Genomic DNA, 15,694 nt, shown 5'->3' on the forward strand with positions numbered 1-15,694 from the left:
TCCATAAATAACGTCATATTATTTTTTACTTTTTCTTATAATGTGTTTTTCCACATGTTTGAAAAGCCATAAAAAATTTATTTTCCGACCAATTTCAAAAATTTTTCTTCCCATAAATTTTCAATTTAAGCTTTACAAATATGCTATTGAAAATTTATTCTAACATTTATAGGTTAGATTCTGACATAGTGGTTTGCAAACATCCAAGAATAAATATGATCACATGATCAAAATTAAAAATTTTTAATTTTATATTATCACGCGTAAATCACTTTTTAAAACACTTTTTACAAAATTAATATATCTCACTCCGTTTAAGAATTATAGCAAAAACCGCGTGCCGGAGATTAATGAAAACCCCTTTTACATTATATATATATTTCAAATTTCATAATAAGCAAAAATAAGATAAGTTTTAGTAACTAAACTAGATTTTCTTTTTCAATATTAATTGTGATTAACAACAAAAAATATCAATAGTATTAATGTAAATAAAAATAGATAAAAAATGTAAAAAACAAAAGTTATTGTAATTATAATCACCAAAAGTATGATAGAATTGTGTCGACGCGTGTTATGTATGTATTGTTTGTTCAGCGCATCACTCGCTTACTGCCAGCACAGGCATCAACTCTATGGTACAGTTAGTTGATGTGTTTGTGCCGTTATATAAGACTATATGATCGGTGCCGGAGTTGCAGTATTGATCTCTATAAAAGAAATGGTTTGTAGCACTCGTATGCTGTGTCTTAAGGCTGCCAGTGCTCTATCAGACAGTCCTCAGAGCATCCGTGCATTGTTTGCACTGTCAATGCATTGAAAAACAATATATAATATATATATAAGAATTGAACGATACTTAAGCCAATCATTGAATGTGTGTTTTAGTATTATTAGTATTATTATTACAAGTTATGTTATATATCCATATAAATTTACAATAGTATATCTATAAGTTTTACATATAACAAACAATAACATTGTATTTTATGCATATTTAATGTGTTAATATTATAATAAAAGTTTTATAAACTAATACCCGAAATATACATTGAACCGCAAACTCATCTGTTATTTGTGTGTCACAAGTGATTTACAGTTAATATTGTTATATAAGATATGCCTCTCTATTGGCTTTCCGTTAAGTTATAACTGCAAAAACAACAAACAAAAAATCTATACATTTTTATTCTCAACAGAATTAGTAGACATCAAGTGTTTGTATCAAATCTTGTATGTGTTTATTGCCTTTTTTGTGGTCATAACAAACCAATATATCAAACAACTTAAGTTTTTTGCGTTTTTATAATAACATATTATTTACTTTGTGAGCTAAGTCATAGTTTTTCTGATATACTTATAGTTTACATCATAAAGTTTGCAAAACTGTATATATATATTGTATACACCAATATTGCGTTTGTTAGCCATGTTTTCATAATAATAATAACTTTGGTGTTAATTAATACTGTATTTGTATTGCATTTGTTTGTTATTAATAAATTTCTTCATTTGTGACATAAATTATGTAAAAGAGTTTAAATTAAATTTCATTTAAAAAGCAAAGTCTAAAAACTCTAATAATAACAATATATTACTAACATATACTGAAAGTAAAAGCTAACAAATTATTTGGATAATTAATTACCATTCACTCAGATTATAGATTGATATATAACTAAATAATACAAAAAAAACAAAATTATTATCTATGAAACATAAATCATTTATTTAGAGAAAAAATATTTCTAAGTTTAAACTCATCAATAATAGCCAATTAAAAAATGTTGGACACACTTAAAGTACTTTTTATACTTACTGGTGCCTCAACTTATCTAGGTAAGTTTTTTATGTTTTTATAAATTTATTGTATATTAAATATATTGATTTTAAAGACTTGCAAATTATATTTATTATTATTATTATCTGTTTTAAGCTAAAAGTTATTTTATTTACTCATTACATAAGAGGCTTTTAATTCATTAATATTTTTGTATAAAATTAAAGTCATTGCATAGATATTTATAATAAAAATAGAAACTCAAGAGAAATACATAAAAAGAGATGTTATCCTAATTAGTGACTGTTTTTGTTGTCACTTATATTATTAGAGATACAGAGTTATGGCACAAATTTTGTACAAAACTAATAATGAGTATTTGCTTAGATTGCAAAAAGTTTTTTTTTGTTTAGTTTTATATAATTATTATGTTATATGTTTTAAAATGTTGTAACTTTAATGAGCATTTAGTGCTTCAATTATTTTTTCTCAATGTGTTTATTTTTAATATATATATATATATATACTGTATATATATATATTGTTTAAACATAATATAAAATAAAAGATGATTTTTGAATGACATGAGATGCCAGAGCATAGCTGTTGAACACAATATTGTAAAAATCGATATATTTACTTGTTTTTCACTAAAAACTATTATAAAATAATATAACAATAGTATTAATTTAGTTTGTTTGACAAAACATTTGTTTTAATTATTATACAACAAATAATCAATGTTTGTTTAACTTAAATGATAAATAATGGTAACATTTTTTAATCATTATTATATGTTCAGTTCAAATGTTTAAGTGAGAGAGTGAGTGAGTGAATAATTAGTAAATGAATGAGTGGTGAGTGAAATAGAGAGAGAGAGAGAGAGAGAGAGAGAGAGAGAGAGAGAGAGAGAGAGAGAGAGAGAGAAAGAAAGAGAGAGAGAGAGAGAGAGAGAGAGAAAGAAAGAAAGAGAGAGAGAGAGAKAAAGAACTTATCGTTAAAATTTTTAAACTTAATTTAATTTAATAATGTAAATACAAAATTATTTTTTATCAATATCAAACTAATTAATAATTAAATTATATCTTTATATAAAAAAATTACAATTAAATATTTACTTACAACTTTTTTGTTATATAAATCCATTTGAAAGCATATTAAATATAACAAATAATGTCAAAACTTTATTTTGTGGTGAATTTTTTGTATCACAGCTAAAAATATACAGAAATTTGTTGTTAAAAGTTATAAAATACAAGCAAATCAATCATTCAGTTATAAAATAGACGGAATCGACAATAAAAAGTAAAGAATATAATAGAATCACTGATTCTTGTTGTTGTTGTTGTTGTTGTGAAAAACGGTATTTCCAGTGATTGTGAGCTAACTATCGTTTTTGAAGGACTTCTCTCGCAATCAAATTTACTCTAAATTTTATTTTTATTCCCACTATTATTATAAACTCACAAAACATACAATAATATAAACTCTGTATTTTATATTTGTATTATAAGAGATATGAAAGAATAAATTTGTTGTTACGGTTTTATAACAAAGAATTATATATATATATATATATATATATATTACAGTACTGTATATTCTGTATAATAACAATAATAATAAAACTATTGTATGATTTGTAAAAATTTCTTTTTAAAATATTTTTAACACATTTTATTATTCAGAATATTCAATAAATTACAACATATTTATGTCAAAATTGTCTTATTTTTGAACAACAGTGTCATTTGAATTTAATATGCATAGTATATATCTTTTTAGTTTTCTTTTATTAATAATTAAATTTTGCTTTTTGACATTTAATGGTGTTATGAGAGACTAATTTATATTTTATTTAAAAACTTTTCTCAGCATTTTATATAAGCTCTAGTGTTAATTGAATAAATAAATACTAGGTTTTCACACTATAAGTTATATGTGAACAGCAAATAAGTAATTTATGATTGCACGACACCCAGTTAGGCTGTAATTAATTTATAGGCACCGACCATACCTATTGTCAATAATGTATATCCAGACATTAATTTAATGGCAAATTAATAAATAACATTTAATGGTTTTTTGGGATATATTTTAATTTTTTTGTTATTTCCTGAAATAATATTAATAATGATGCCAATATATTTTATAACACAATCATAGTATATAATGTTGAGTTAAAAAGATAACATTATAAATTTCACTTTTATCAATTGAAATAATATTTTCAATGTCTAAATAAAAAGAAGAAAAACATGAAAATGAAATAAATTGAAAACATAAGAATTCAATTGTATATAGAAATGGGCGGTCAGTTGGGTAAGTGTTGTGAAAATTTGATGGCAAACCCTATTGCTGTCTAAACAATAAATTAAAGCTAAAAATTATAGGAATCAAATAAAATTGTTAATCACATTAAATGACAATTTAATATAAGTTATATATTGTAATTGAAAAAAATCCAATTTATTGGAAATGTTATTATATTTTCTGTTCAGTACTTTATTAATAATTAATAAATCAACAAAAAAAATATTTTTCCAAAAAAAATTATTAATGTTACTATTGTGGGATATATATATAAATTTAGTAAAGCAATATAATGTTAAACAACATACACTAAACCTAATAAGTTTTATGTAGCCGTCTATATACTATATAAAAACTTTATAACCACAACAATATAGCATTTACTAAATTTTTAAAAATAAACACTATTAACAAAACTATTGACATCCTATTCCTACTCCTTGTCCTCTTTGCATAATAAAAAATATCGTTAGTTACTATTATATTAAAGTTTTAAAATAGAAAATTTTATGCAAAGCTATGCAATGTTTTTGTTTCAAAATTTTTTTCTTCAGGTTTTAATGAAATTAAACAAACAGTTAATGTTTGACTTTTTTTTTATTTTTTAAAACTATATTTATTTTTTTGTGAACATTAATGCCTGAATATACATTAATTTTGATCCATTTATATATATGAATATCAATGAGAAGTTGCGTGTCCTTAACATTACAGTCAATACTGTAAATGCTTTGGCAAAAGTATTATATAATAGAAATCCTATTGGGAAACACATATTTTATAGTTATATGCTTTTTATTTTATAGATTTAAAGCAATGAATAACGAATATTTTATTTTATTTTAAAATTTTACTTTAATTTTGTTTTATTCTGTATGAAATTTTAAACAAAAAGATAATATGATACCCATTGTCAAAACGACTTTTTTTTACTATAAACAGTATATATATATACTATATTTTAAATAAAAATAATTTTAATAACATATAAAGTTTTATATATATGATAGCATCTATTATATAATGTAATCTATAATATCATTAAATTGAGAGTTTTTCTATGTTTATGTAATTCAATAATTACTATTATACAATAATTGTACAGTATATGATACTACTAATATATAATAAATAATATTATTAATAAAGTTATATCGTTGCAAATTGTAGTTTTTTTCTAAAAGTTTGCATTTATTATTGGATAAAATAAAATAATAGTTTATCAGTTAATTTTGTTGTTGTCTGACATTAAGACATGTCAAAGAAAATATCATTAATTTTATTACTATTTTATCAAATGTTTATCCAAAATGTTCATTATTCACCTAAACATTTCAATGTGTTAATCAATAATGTCCACCAAATGTTGACTAAATAATGCAAAATTTTGCTGAAATGCAAAACATTATTTTGGAAAAAAAAGATTATTACTATTATTATAGATAATTTAGACAAACTATAAGCAAAATATATTTTAGAAAAAATGTTTGAACACAACTTACAGTTATCTATTTTAGCACATATTCTGCAATAAATGTTGTAATTTTTACCCTAATATTTGGTGTGTACTATAAGTATTGAGTGACAAATTTATGTGACATAAAAAAGAGAGAAAGAGAGGAGAGACAGACAGATCCGCCAATGAATTCATTGCTATCATTAGAGCACATCTACTGATGCATAAAAATCTTGGCTTTTGGTTTGCAACCAGAATAAGGAATATTGAGTTATACAGTATATACAGACAGTGGGGAAAGTTAGATATTTAAGGGAACGGTCTAATTGAGAACTCACAAAACATGGACAATATTTGTAATACTCTGACTGTATCAAAGATTTTGAGATTTTAAATAAAGAAATATCTATCAAACTCAACAAATATGATAACAGAAAAACCTATTTATAGTTAGCCCTCATTTCTATTTATTGTTTATCTATTATTGTCTAAAACATTAGCCAAATATATATCAGTAAATAATATCATAAACTAGTGATTCTTTTAAATCTTTTTATTTGATATTTTTGTGTTTCTCATCGATATCTTTGCTCATATTAATTGAATTAAACTATAGTATAGTCGTGTAGCAAAACAACACTAATGAATGTGTACTTTAATAAAGAGTATTGAAGTAATGAAAGAGTGATTGAGAGAAACTAAGAGAGAGAGAGAGAGAGAGAGAGAGAGAGAAAGAGAAAGAGTATTGTAGTAATGTTTGGTCTGTGCGACACATTTAGTGAACTCATGTCTATAATTGTGTTTTGTGCTGATCTGTGAGCCCATTATACAAATGACAGACCCATCGACTGGTGCACCCATTGAAACGATACTTCAATTGAACACTATTTGGTGACAAAACAATGTATTTGCCGTTAGTATTATGTATTAATTGACACAAATTCCTGTCATCTAATTAATGGCTGAACATTATCTTTAATAATAACAAATCTTATATATAGTTAAACATAAAAAAATTTGTTTTTGTTGTATAATTATTATGTTTATCTTTATTCTTAACATTATAAATATCAAACATTAAAAAATGTATGCATCACATTTATTTATTATATATAATATAGAGTAAAAATGTGTTATTATTAAACACATATACTTTATTATTGTATATAAGCTGTATTATTATTATTATTATTATTATTATTATTATTATTATTATTATTATTATTATTATATATTTATGTTTTGTTATAAATCCAAAATTTGTTGTGATTTGTCTTAAACATAAAAAAGATTACAATTTATGTGTCAAAACATATGTGTAATATATTGCTATAATTCAAATAATCTATGCGACACTTAAAAAAGCTTGCAATTCACATAAATTTAAATTTTTGCTCTCTTTCTCTCCTCTCTCTCTCTCTCTCTCTCTCTCTCTCTCTCTCTCTCTCTCTCCTCATTTAACTCTTGTGTATTCAAAAAAGAGAATATTCTGACACAACATTTGAAATAAAAGACTTTTATTATTCATATATAAAAATATACTCTTTTTATCAGATAATTCACAACCATTAGTCAGAAATCTATTATTAAACCATAGCTACTGTTTTTTAAACTTATTTTTATCGCTAACTAACACTAGATTTTAAAATTATTATAACTTAACACAACTTTAATAGTATTACTAAGAAATTATTTTCAATTTAAATAAAAGAGTTTCAATTTTTAATCATTTTAATAAAAGTTTTGTGAGACAAAAAATAGCTTATTTTAAGCTATTACTTATTATTTATAAAAATTATTATTATACAAATCACTAATGACTTTAAACATAAAAACTTAAATCATATTAATGAAACAAATTTATATACAGACAAAAATTGAAATATGATTTTGGGGTTTGGGTTTATATTAAGATTTCGTATTATCATAAAAACGATATTAAATTAAAAATAAAAAGAGCGGAAAAATGTCTCATTTGTCTGTAAGTGATACTAAAGAAAAAATAGACAAAAATACAGTATAATGAATAAAATATGTTTTATAAAAATAAAACACAATTTATTATATCTATTTAACAAATTTTTTAATGACTTATATTGTCATTTCATTATATTTATGATGCAAAATAAGCAAATATCTTTTTGCCTATTTATTTTAACATGATGCATTTTATTATATAATATAATATATATCATATTTTTTATATATAAGACTGTTTAACAAAATAAAAAATATAAGTAAAATATCAAATACATCACTATATATTAATTGGCTAATTATATGGTAGGGGTTACTATCCATTCAAAGTTAAACTATACAACTACTAAATATATAGTATAAGATAAAAGTGCAAATTCAGACAAATTGTTTTGTTTGTTTGTTTGCACTCATTTCTTGTATTAGTATTTTTTTAAATATAAGTAATATAGTATTTTTCTGGTTGAGTATCACATAAACTAAACACAGAAAAAATACGGTATTGTCGGAGCATAATATTTGTTTAGCAAAAGAGAAAGAGAGTAATGTTTTATTTGACAATAATTAATGAGAAATAGTTGTGTTATATAAGTTTCACTGGGAATACAATGCAAACTCATATTATTATTGTTGTATTTTTTGTTGTAAAAAACACAAACTTAGTTACAATAAATTTTCAGTCATTTTACTCATTGACCTACCGTTCCCTAAATATTTTTTTATCTGAAATTATAAACATCTAAATTATTACTTCAATGGTCTCCTTGTCTTACTATAAATATATATATATATATATTATATGTTTTTATTTCGATATAATAGTAGTACAATAACGACAGTTGTTTCAATGTTTCAAATAAAATTATTTTTAATAATTTTTTTCACAAAAATAAAAAATATGTTATTTATTACAACATATATTATTGTTGGTCAGAAAGTGTTATAAAAGTCAATGCATTATTAAAGCAAAGTGAAAATATAAATAACAAAAAGTTAAAATGAAAAATCGATTTTTTCAATAATTTGTATAGTTTTTATTATAATACATAAAAAATTATTATAATATTTATTTATATGATTATCACAATAAACAACCTTATATTTTACAATTTTTTTTTATTTTTAAACTCTATGTTAAAAATTAGATTTATGTAAAAAAAATTTTATAACATTTGATTTTTATGGTCTCTCTCTCTTTCTCTTTCTTTCTTTCTCTTGACTCACTATTTTATTATAATGTTTAGTTAATATTATTGTTTTCTTTTATTTATGTTTTTAGTTTTTATCACCCATTTATTCACATCTTTATTTAAATAATAATATTATTACTATTATTATGACTATAATGTTGTCACGGCTTTAAAGTTAAAATTATTTTCCAAACAAAATGACTTTCCATTAAATTTTTTCGCCATTTATTTTCTGTAAATATTTCTAAAGTATTCAACATTTTTTACAATAAATACTTTAATAATATTTATTTCAGTGCTAAAGTATACAACTTTTAGTGACTTATTTTATTTATTTTATTTTCAAAGTTTTAAGTATGTTTAACATAGTATTTTTGTGTTTAATATTTTTGGTTAATTTATTACTTTATAAAAATAAAATTTAAATAATAATAATAATTAAATTTTAAAGTGAATTATGTATTTGTCAATAATATAGTACATGTTTAAATATTTATATTTTAGTTTAAATTTTATAAAAATTGCTATATTTTGACATATTTTGAGCAATCTAAATTATTTGTAATCACTATTACAATAAATAATCAAGCAAAGTTGGCAATAATTTATTTAATGTAGTTGTATAAATATATATTTAAATAGTTTTTAACGTTTTTATTATAGTTTTAAAATAGATTTAATTTGACTTGCAAAAAATAATTTATTAAAACTTAAATGTAAATAATATTTATAAAATAGAAATTTTTGTTAATAAATTTTATTTATTTTGTTTTTTGGGTTATATTTCATAGAATTTACAGTTCAAAACAATTCTTTTATATTAATAATATTAAAACATTAAAGTTGATTGAAAACAGAATTTTGATATTGAATTTTATTTTCTAATATTTTTGTGGTTATTAAACATAAAATTTCAAATAAAACTAATAAATATATATAAAGTCATTTATATGATATACAGTATATATATATATATATATATATATATATATATAAGATTTGAGAAAATTTATAAGAAAATTTTATGCATAACTTCAAAAACATAAGAAATCTAATATTTAACAAATATATAATCATTTTTTTTTTTGGTAAAATTGTTTAAAATTTACTCTCATAGTAAAGTGCTTTAAATATCCGGTCATTGAATTTAATAGATTTATTTATATCTAAATATATCAAATAAATTAAAAAATATTGTAATGTATTAAATAATATTTATTAAATATAAATTGATGTTACAAATACCATTTAAGATTAAATATTTATTGTTTTAAATTAAAATATTAATAATTCTTAATATAGTTTAATGGATCACTTTTTTAGATAAGTTAGATTATACATAATTTGAATTTTTAAAAATAAAATGTTTTTTAATAAATTAATATCAATACAAACTGTCGATTATTATAAAAAAAATCAAAATTATTATCTTTTGCTCCGACATGTGATAAACATGTCATTTAGAATATCTTAAAAATATTTTCAATTTATTATTTTTTATTATAGGAATTGTGTTTTTATTATAAATAGTATAACATTAACCTTACAATAAAAAATTATGAATGAGTGAGTGAGTGCTGATAAAAGAAAGAAAGAAAGAAAGAGAGAGAGAGAGAGAGAGAGAGAGAGAGAGAGAGAGAGAGAGATGAGAGGTATAACCGGCGAGAAAATATGAGTTTATATTCAAGTGCTTAATCTGACACTCGAGTCCTTCCTTTGATTAGCGGATAAATTGTGTATTTAATGACACATTTGATGTAAAAGTTTAGTCCATTTATAAAACATGAATAACACTTAAGAGTTGTGAAGAATAGAAAATTCATTCGTGTTTTATATATTACTTATATTTAATGATTGATTTTTATATTAAAGATATAAATCTCTCTTTCTTATCCTATTACACACAAATATTACAGTAAGACATGCATACTRTATATATATATATATATAAACAAATAGATAGAGTCATAGAGTGGTATAATTTATTTTACTGTCATTTTAACACAAATTAGTATCAGTAAGTATAAGAATTTTTTATGAATTTTTTCTAATAAAAATTATGTTAATATTTACATTTTCAGATTATTAAAGTTTACTTATAAGATACTATTTGAATCTCTCTCTCTCTCTCTCTCTCTCTAATGTAATGTCCATAAATTTCTAATTAAATTATATTAGTTAATGTAACGGATTGTTAGTTTTGACTACAAGTTTATGATATAATATATATATATATATATATATATATATATATATATGAATAGTTTTATATATATATAGAGATACTTCTATGTATTTTAAGGCCAGTCGTTATTTAACTCTAAAACGGGCGACACGTGTAACTGTCGTGCCGTAAGTTCTATACATTTAATTATATTGTTTTTTAAGTTTATAATTAAGTTTTGCTTTTAATCGGACGGCTCTTGTAGTAGCCGTACCGTACAGTACTGTATATTAAATAATTATTTTGTTAATGTTAAGCATTTAAGTCGCTTAGTTATGTTATGTCACGGCAGGCCTACAGTATAGCAGAGCCGATGATAATATTGTGTTTAAGTTAATAATAATAAATAGTTTTGTTATTTGATTGCTGTCTTGTGTTGCTTATTGCCGAGTGTTTAGATGCCGACGGTTGGGATACCGATTGGCCAACATCTGAGTTCCCCTAACAAGCAGTTCAAACCTCTCCATTATAACCCACTGGGGGTTCGGGAGGTTTGCCTTAACCGCTTTATTAATAATGATATACTAAAATATAATTTATATAATTATTAATAGTAAAATATATTTATATTATTATAGTTATAGCAAATAATAGAATAAAAATATAATATTGTATCAATTTATAGTAAATAAACATGATATGTATCAATGAAACAATATTTACTATTTAATACAATAAAATATTGACCTTAACTTGCTTTACATTAAATTGCTACCAAAATGTGTGACATTGTATTAAATCATTTAATTAAACTTTTTTGTGTAATAATTAGGAAAGCATTTTATGTTGTATTCTCATTACATATATATATATAGTAAGTATTAGTTGATAAGAGTGTACAGTAATTTCTTTACTATTTTAGGATAAATCTAATAAATGATAAAAAGTAGTTTCGTTTGCCATTTGTTAGACATAAAACACATCAAACGGTTTGTCATCTCTTATTCTGTCTTTCACTGACTGTCTGTAATCCTATGCATTAGACTCTTAATACTGAAAACATTTAGACATTAAATATATACAGAATATATACTCATAAGAATGTGTAATACTGTTTATACAGTTTTTACGGTTTTCAATAACTCCCGGTCTATATGTATATGCTTTCAAATGAATTTTATTCAATAACAGGTATATTATAAGTGAAAAGTTTTATTTTTATACAAAAGTCCAACTCATGAAAGTCATATTATACAGCATATAGTGTTGATATTGTGCGTCTCGTTGTAGTTATTGTTGTTTATATTTGTAAGAATATTCTTTAAATCTTTTAACAAATCGACAAAAATTGTATAAACATTATGTAATACTATAAACAGTAAACAATGATAAATAACATTTACAACTGACTAACAAATTTTTATATATAAATAAAATGGACATTAGATTAAACAAGCTGTTAGTTATAAGAAACTTAATTTGAATTTTTTAAATTATCTAAAATTTAAAGTAGTATAGTCATTAGATTTAATAGATTAATTACTATATAATTCATATGTCATTTACTTTTACTGTATATTTTACATTTTACTAACACTAGTTTGTGTAATACTATACAGTATGTACAGCAGAATACATTATAATATTTTAATAATAATATATTATTAGAAAATAAAATTATTTTTGAAATATTTTTTTTATAGTTAAACACAACTGAAAAAATATGTTAAACTAATCATTAAAATTGTGTTTCATTCATACACTTAAATAACTTTGATATATTAATTATATAATATTATATTGTGTATACTGTATATATAATTTTTCTTATATCTTATGATTTCAATAATGTAAATGTTGTTATAAACACTGCAACTTACTTTATATTTATGGTTATATAAAATATCAAATAAAGTCAGAGAAATACTTTTTTTATGTATAAATACAACAACAAAATCACTTCATTTATATGCATTGAATATATAAAATCAAGTCATTTATCACAAAACTGTGTGGCGATTGGCTTCAATTCAATTAACTGTTAGAGTTGTCAGTGTTTTGTTGATATTATTTAGACTCATATAATTTATATATAGTAATATTCAGTACTAAATTATATTGTATATATAAAGTACAATACATATATATATGTATATTGAAATATATTTTTTGGCACTATTTCTAGTCACTTGCAGTGATAAATATACCATAAAAATTATCCATAAAATATTTTGACATTTTTTGTTGTTTTTTGTCTTATTTCTTTTAAGTATTTTCAGTTTAATTTAGCTAGTTCAAATTGATTTATTACTAATGTTTGGCAAATAGAAAAATACCTATAAATTTTCAAAGTAAACTTTCTTTTTTTTAAATAAAAAAGTTCTTTTAAAGCCATTATAACTATTAATATTAAAATTCTATTATAAAGTTAGGATAATATTAAGGCATTTGATTACAATCTTTGGGTTCCATTTGTAATCTATTATTAGATATACCGTATGATTCTATTGATATAAAATTAAAATAATATTTTTATTTTATAAATGTAAATATGATATTGAGGTTATTAATATAATATATTATAAATTGGTAATTATATTATTATATTTATGCTTAGTTTAATATTGCTAAAATATTATTATTTAAATTAAATTAGAAATTATCCTATATGTACAGTATTCATATATTGTGAATGTTATAAAAAATAATTAAAAAACATTACACTATTTATTGTAAACGTGAAGTATCAATTTTCTAAATTATAATAAAATTTAACAATTTTAACTTAAATTAAAATGTTTACTATAAATTATTTTTTGTTTAACTTATACATATGTATATTCATATAAATTATATATTAATAGATATATATATATATTTCTAAACTTTATATTGTAGATATATATACTGTTTCCCAAGACATACAATGTATATTATTTACTATATATAAAGTGAAATTTTAACCGAGAAAATTGCTTTTTACTCAAACTTTTTTTTTATCTCATCAGTACCTTTAAAATGCTGACCCACGGCTTAAACCGATAGAAAAACCTAAAATCTTTTTAAAATAATATTTTGTCAAACTTTGAATTCTCTCTCTCTCTCTCTCTCTCTCTCTCTCTCTCTCTCTCTCTCTCTGTCATATTTGCTTTAAGTTATTAATTTTAAATCTATTTTTGAAAATATTATCTATAACTTGTTATATTGAATATTGTTTGCTTATCATTTGATAACTACATTTTTATCCTTATTATATTAAGTTATTATATCTATTAAAAATAATGCTCTAATTTATGACGATTTATGCTATAAATAGTTACTACACTAAATATATAGAGACTATAAGTACACTATAGACAATATATTGATATAAATATAATGTAAAATACAATATAAATACATTCATATAATTGTTGACTGTAAAAACAAAGATAAAAATTGTATTTAAATGTGATTTAAATCAATATTATTAAGTTTAACGAAAAAATTACATAATTAGCAAAATACTAATTTATCAACTAATTATTATAATAAATACTAATTAATTATTGCACATGTTTGCAAAATTGTTACATTTAAATATATATTTTATTTTTAGGTGTTTCTATTATATTATTTGTATAATTTGTATGTTAAAATTATTATTTTATAATTTTAATTACAGATATTGATTTTAGAGATATTATTAAAAATATGCAAAAACTTATAATTTATCAGTTATTCATTTTTTTAATTTTACTCTAAAATGTGAAATTAAAAAATAATTTTATTGTACAAAGATAATTAATGTCTGTTTGCAATAAAAATTAATATATAAATAAATATAATTATTTGTAAAATATTTTTTAATTCTGTCTTTATGTTTAACCAAAATATTAACACTTATAATATAACTATAGTTTTTGTATAAAATTAGTTCCAATTATTTATTCACATCTATTATATAATTATAAAATTAAAAAAATATTGTTATGTGTAAATCAAACGAGAGATAATCTAATAATTATTTTCAAAGTATTAATATAATTATTTTTGTTAATTTTACAGTAATTTGCAATTTTCATAGTACAGTATATAATTATATTAGTGAAAAATATATATTTTTAATTTTAAATAAACTCTATGTTTAAAGTCAATATAATAATTTTTAAAAACTAATATAAAGCAATATAACATAATTAAACTTTATGTACTTTAAATTTTTAATTTTATTTTTCAATAATATATTATTTATTTATATACTATTGTAGTATACATACATGTACTGTATAATATGTATGATATATAGGGCAACAGTTACTATGATTTATAAGTAAAATCACACACTTATCACACCATATGTTATAACTGATAGTGTGATGCATACAATTGCTATTGAATTGAGTTTATTTGCTGTTTGCCATATTAGATAATATCAATAGTGGCAAATATAAATTTATATACACTGTGAATATCATAATATATAATGATTCAATTCAAATGACAGTTATATCAATAGAAAAGATCACATTTTCTATAATAAGATGTGAACTATAAAAGTAAAATCAATTCAAGTGATGTCTTTTCCTATTCTATATCAATCTAAACCTATATATAAAGTAATAATAATAATAATAATAACATCAATAGAAAAGTGAATGCAATACAAAAATTGCAATCAAATTTTGGACCGACTTTTTCAGCGCTCATTACAGTATATTCACAACCATTGCATTGTGAATACAAAAGGCTATGTATAGTAATGCACTACTCATTGATCTATGAATTCATCAAATCATTTATTATATAATATTCAAATGTCAAGTCATATGAAA

The 15,694-nt window shown here is 21.3% G+C and overlaps 1 protein-coding gene across 4 annotated transcripts in view; it reads left to right on the plus strand.

The window, feature by feature from the left end:
• Positions 1-1,788: 1,788 nt before the first annotated feature.
• The window catches only part of LOC128952778 (putative neural-cadherin 2), a 31,923-nt gene continuing 18,017 nt past the window's right edge, over positions 1,789-15,694 (plus strand). For 2 of the 4 annotated variants that reach the window (XM_054298218.1, XM_054298222.1), the window contains exon 1: positions 11,023-11,431. The gene's annotated coding sequence lies outside the window, so the exon portion shown is untranslated. Of the gene's footprint in view, positions 1,840-11,021; positions 11,432-15,694 lie in introns of those variants that run through there. The other 2 variants (XM_054298219.1, XM_054298220.1) reach the window with 2 other exon arrangements.

Source organism: Oppia nitens, unplaced genomic scaffold, assembly GCF_028296485.1.
Source record: "Oppia nitens isolate AA-2021 unplaced genomic scaffold, nextdenovo-longstitch-racon4-pilon3 scaffold1_pilon_pilon_pilon, whole genome shotgun sequence".
In the NCBI taxonomy this organism is placed as follows: Eukaryota; Metazoa; Arthropoda; class Arachnida; order Sarcoptiformes; family Oppiidae; genus Oppia; species Oppia nitens.